This window comes from Lathyrus oleraceus, chromosome 1 (assembly GCF_024323335.1).
Source record: "Lathyrus oleraceus cultivar Zhongwan6 chromosome 1, CAAS_Psat_ZW6_1.0, whole genome shotgun sequence".
Classification (NCBI taxonomy): Eukaryota; Viridiplantae; Streptophyta; class Magnoliopsida; order Fabales; family Fabaceae; genus Lathyrus; species Lathyrus oleraceus.
The window spans coordinates 119,240,463-119,246,177 of record NC_066579.1 but is presented as its reverse complement, the minus strand read 5'-3'; positions in this window follow the sequence as shown (position 1 = coordinate 119,246,177).

Here is a 5,715-nt window from a genome sequence, read left to right as displayed (position 1 = left end):
TTGAGTACACTTGAGTGTATCTTGTCCATGTAATCCCCTGGGGCATGTATGTCTTGTTGGTTGCAGAGTATCGACTTTGATTCCTGGCTGAAGCAGATAAGCCACGGTTTGATCAAGGATGTTGTCAGCACTGTCCAGTAGTGTGAGAGGATGGGGGGTGGTCTTCCCAGCAGTTGAAGCAAGTTCAGGACTTGTCTCCCTAGTATATGCAAGATCAGGAATTCCTCAGCGGGATTGAGGATGTTTCCCCAGTAGGCTTGGAAGTGGCTGTTTCCCCAAGCAAGTCTGAAAGCTTTTAGAACTGTTATTCCCCAACAGTTGGGTAGCAGGCCTGAAAGTGGGTTTATCCCCAGCTAGTCAGAAGATTGTTAATCCCCACCGAGTCAGAAGGATGTTGTATCCCCAGCGGAGGTGTCAGTGAGTAGTTTATTCCTCAGCAGTCGGGTACGAAGTACTGTAATCCTCAGCAGTGTTGTGAGTGCCTTTCCCCATCAAGGTTGTGATGGTTTTCCCCTAGCAAATCTATGCAGCAGAGGTTTGTGTTGATGGTTTTCCCCAGCAAGTTCCCCGAGTGGATCAGGTTCGGTGAAAATTATCCCCAGTAGAGTTTATCCTACCTGTGGATTGGCTGCTATCCTCGGCAGAGGTGAGCATTGGTTGTTCCCCCAGCGGAGTCCCCAAGTGGATTGGATTCGTTGAAGGTTGTCCCCGATGGGATCCTTTCTCCAGCAGCAATACTATTCCCCAGCACGTTTGAGAAGTTGGTGCTATTCCCCATAGAGCACTCCCAGCAGTGCGTCTCCCCGCAGAGTTGGAGAATTTTTCAGATTTGTGTGCTCAGCAGAGCAATCCGTTTGCTCCCCAGCAAGAGTTTTCATCATTTTGCATCTTGCATGTAGTGATCATTGCATCCTCAAAACACGTAGCATTTCCATTCAATATGGAGCATTACGCCATAGAAAAATTCAAACATATGCATTCATGTGTTAAACCTAATCAGACGGTATCCCCGGCAGAGGCGGATCGTTGTTCAACATCTGTACGACACGTTTGCTACAGTTGCTCCTGACAGCATTCAGGATGGATAATTCCCCAGAGAGGTTTATTTCCTCACCCGTCCGTGAAAGGAAAGCTTGATTCTCCCCAGTGAGATCCCCAGCAAGTGTTTAGCCTTGCCTTGACATATTGAAGATGTCATTTTTGTGATACCGGTAAGTGTTGTGTTAGCACCTGTGTGCGTTTTTTCTTTCGGTGTCGGTAAACACCATTATTTTCGGTGTCGGTAAACATCGAGTCTCACCCCAGTCATCGGTAGATGTCTGGTCGTCCTCTTTCGGTGTCGGTAAACATCATCTTCCGATGTTTGTAACATCTCGCCTTTCCCAGTTCATCCGTTGATGTCTGGTCACCTCTCCGTTGGTGTCGATAAACGTTGAGTTTTTCCCATTTGTCCGTTGACGTATGGTTGTAGCTCTTCCCCCAGGTCATCCGTTGATGTCTGGTCACCTCTCCGTTGGTGTCGATAAACGTTGAGTTTTTCCCATTCATCCGTTGATGTCTGATTGTATATCTTGTTTCCCAGTCATCGGTAAATGTCTGGTCGTCTTTTCTTTTTGATGTCGGTAAACATCATATTTCGATGTCAGTAAACATCGAGTCTCATCGCAGTCATCGGTAAATGTCTGGTCGGGTGTCCTTCCGTTGATAAAAATCAAAGATCCCCAGTAGAGTCGTCGGTAAACGTCTTGTCTGGTTCCAGTTGTAAATATCTTTTTCCTCCCCAGGTGGAGATGCCATCGGTAAATGGCCTCGTCTTGCTTCGATATCGGTAAATATCGAATGCCCAGCTTAGCCGCCATCGGTAAATGGCCTCGCTTTCTTCGATATCAGTAAATATCGAATCCCCAGTCGGAGCAGCCATCGGTAAATGGTCTTGCTGAAGTTGATATCGTAAATATCAAGTTGTTTTGAAGCCACCATCGGTAAATGGTCTTGCTTTCCTTTGAATGTTGTTTCCCAGCAGCCATCGGTAAATGGTCTCGCTGAAGTTGATATCGGTAAATATCAAATAGTCAGTTCCCAGCTAAGTAACCATCGGTAAATGGTTTCGCTTTCCTGAAGTTATCGTGCAACCGCCATCGGTAAATGGCCTGGCTTTGCTTTGCATCATATCCCGCAGAGTGCAAATTTCTACGGTTCTTCGGTATTCAATCCCTGTTTACCTTGAAGGTCTGACAGCCATTGCTCTCATCCGTTCAGGTTCCCAGTTGATTGAATAGGGGCAGATGTAGCACCTCAAATTTGCACCTCCCATTTGTATATACATTTCATTGTTAGGTCATTAACATTGCATTGTCATTGCATAGTCCTTTGCATGTCATCAGGCAAGACTGGTCAGGAGATTCAACTGTGCAAGGCAACAAGAGCATTCTCCATGAGATCAAAGCCCTAGGGTTGTTATGATGAGTTTATATGATTCAAGGATCATTTTGAAGTAACTTGGCCAAGTGTTGAAGGCTCAGAACTCATCAGTGCATGTGCAAATCATCTGAGGCCCATAGAAGTCAACAGAAGTCAACTACAAAGTCAACTGTAGATTTGGAGGTGGGAAGTGGTTAGAGATACTTCATTCATGTTCAAACAAGTCTCATTTGACATTTCAAACATCAACATTGAAGAATTTAAAGTCAGATCAAGACTTTCCCAAAATAGCAGGTGACCTATAATTTGAACTTTCCAAAAATCGAAAGGCTTTAGACCAACTTCAACTCAAGATTACATCATCAAGAAAGCTTCAAATGAAATTTTGTCCAACATGAATGTTGAAGATATTTCTCTCCCATTTCCAAAAAGTCCAAGATCATGAATTTCTCATGTGTGGTTGAGGAGATATGATCCAATCATGGCAAAGTGTGTTTTAAAATTCAAATGGGCATAACTTTTGAACCAAAGCTCCAAAATGAGTGGTTCTTTTTGCATTTTGATCCTCATAACATGTACTTTCCAAGCATATCATTACATGGCATAAATTTACTTTGCATGGGAATATGCTTGTTCATGAAGATTTGTGAAGAAAATTTCATAAAACCACTTTGGATGATTATGTGCATACAAAACCAATTCAAATGTGTGCATGGGGGCTTGTTTTAAGTGTATTTCGATCAAGTTTGTGTACTGTTCACGTGGCCCTTCATGCATGGGGGTGAAAATGTCATTTTGCACATACACCTTACAATTGATTAATCTTAAGTGCATTTGGCTTAAACAGGTTCTAAACATCATTAGCAAGTGGTATATATTGTTAATCCTAACTGTATTGGTCATTAACATGGAATTTCAGATCTAGATTCAAGAATCACCAAATTTTTTCTCTCAATTTTTTTCGCAAATTCTTCACACAAAAGCATGTTCTATTGTTAGATTCATGATCAGGAAGGATTGTTGAGCAAGTTTGGACGTGAATTCGAAGCAATTGGTGCCATATTGAACCATACTCAAAGCTTGAAGCATCCATGGGGTTTGGAAATTGAACTGAATTCGTGCATGCTGGAGCTTCTAATTCCTCATCAAATTCATCAACAAACATTGTAGAATAGAATTGAAGCATTGTTGAGCTTGTAGCATACGATTCCAGGTTCTGCTCATCAAGAAGGTTAGGATTCGACCTCTTTAGTTCTCAAAATCTTTGTGATATTTGTGTAGATCCTTCATTGGTGATGATGCTGGTGTAAATTTTGAGTGAAATGACGCACTGTACACGAAGTTATGGTTGATACAAGTTTTGATGTCATTTTTTATTTGCTTCGATCTGAGCTTATTATGATGATTCGTGTTTAAATGTTGCTTGATTCATGATCTCCATTGGAAGACCTACACATTGATATAATTAGTTCGGATTTTTGGAGATTTTGCTGGAAAGTTGTATGAACGCGTGCACTGTTCATCTTCTTCATGAGGAAGAAGATGAAGATCGTCTTAGGCAACGGTTTTTAGGTGTAGCAACGGTTTCTGGTTCAGGTGCCACGATGTGCTAGGGCTTCGTTCCAATTGGTACACGCACGCGTCCAATAGGCATTTTGGTTGGTCTATATTGTTTGACCGAGCGCTGACTGGTGACTGGGCGTCCCAGTCATTAATGAAACGCTGCGCTTCATAAGGAAGCGCGCGCCAATTTCAAATCCTCACCGGGTTCGATTCCTGGCTGAGGAACTTTTCAAAATGCCATGCCATTTTCATACTTTCCCTCCCATTTTCATGCCTTGGCTCATTTTTATTTTCAAATTTTTTCCTCGACTTCAAAAAATCACAATAAATAGAAAAATGCACCAATTTCACTCTAATTTTTTGCACAATGCTCCTTATCCTATCTATGTTTTTATGAGCATAAATTTGCAAATTGTGCACGGCTGGACTTTATTTGGTGCTAGGTTGATTGAGCATGTATCCATTTTTGACCTTGCCTTGCTTATCCCTTTGTGAAATGCTTGTTTCTTATCCAATGAATGTGAAACTTTGCATGCTAATTCTAGACACATTGAGGAGCATTTTGGCTTTGGTTTGATATTTTTTCCATGATCCAATTCTGTTTTATGATTGTGCTAACTTGGTGTGACAATTTGTGTCACACATTTGGTTGTCTGTTTTGTACAATGTGATTGCCATGCCAAATGATGTCCAATGCTTCTGATTTTTTGTGTGTTGATCATGTTAGATGTCTTGAATATGCATGAATTTTTCCAGATTTATTTGAATCATTTCTGTTTTGATTTGAATTTTTCATTCATGATGATCACATATGAACTTTGAAATTTCCTTTAACTTCACTTGGTCATGAAATACATTTGGTTAATGATTTTGATGTGAGCCTTTTTAGGATATGTCAATATGTGTTTGAAGTTGCTTCATGTCAAGTTTGAAGTTCTGTTTTGACTTTTTGACCCTCTTTTGACCCTAGGCTTTGACCTAGTGGTTTGGACTTATCAATTGAGTTGTGATTTCAGGTTCAGATGCACATTGCCATGATTGGAGTGACTCATTCATTTAAGCCTGATTATTGGTTGATGTTGGCTAACATTGTGTTGTTTTGTAGGTTTTAAGAACAAGTTCACTTGTGCTTGTGCCTTGCTCATTGTTGCCTGATGCTTTGTCTGTCTGTGTGCTTAACTGTTGTTTGTTTGTCTGTACAGTTGAACTGATTGGTTTAGCTTGTGGTTTGCTTACCACTGAGGTATAATTCTTCTGACCTCATGTAGTCTGGAAGACCTATCCTATTATGTGGGTAGGCATCTGTCTGAAGTCCTCCTTAAGAGGCAATGCTTGTGTTTGTTTAATGTTGTGCCCTGTACATGCAAAGACCTCCTAAGTGAAGAGGCATTGGCATATACAAGGGATGTGCAATCCATCCCCTGTTATTCAGTTGAGTCATTCATCCCGCTCACACCATTATGTTGATGCATTGTGAATAAAAGCCCAAGATCTTGTTGTGTCAGTCATCTGTGGAGAAGAGTTCCTACATTATGAACTCCCACACTTTCATTTGTTTGAAGCTCTCCCAGGCCAGGGATAAGAGCTGTGAGGTCTTACCCTCACTTCCCATTTCATCTGCTTCACCCTAACTCTCAATGTCAGGGTTAAGAGCTAAAAACACCCCATTCCAGTTGGCTTGTTTTTACAGCCTAACCTTGTATGAGCCCAATTGTTTGCATATAGCGTTTG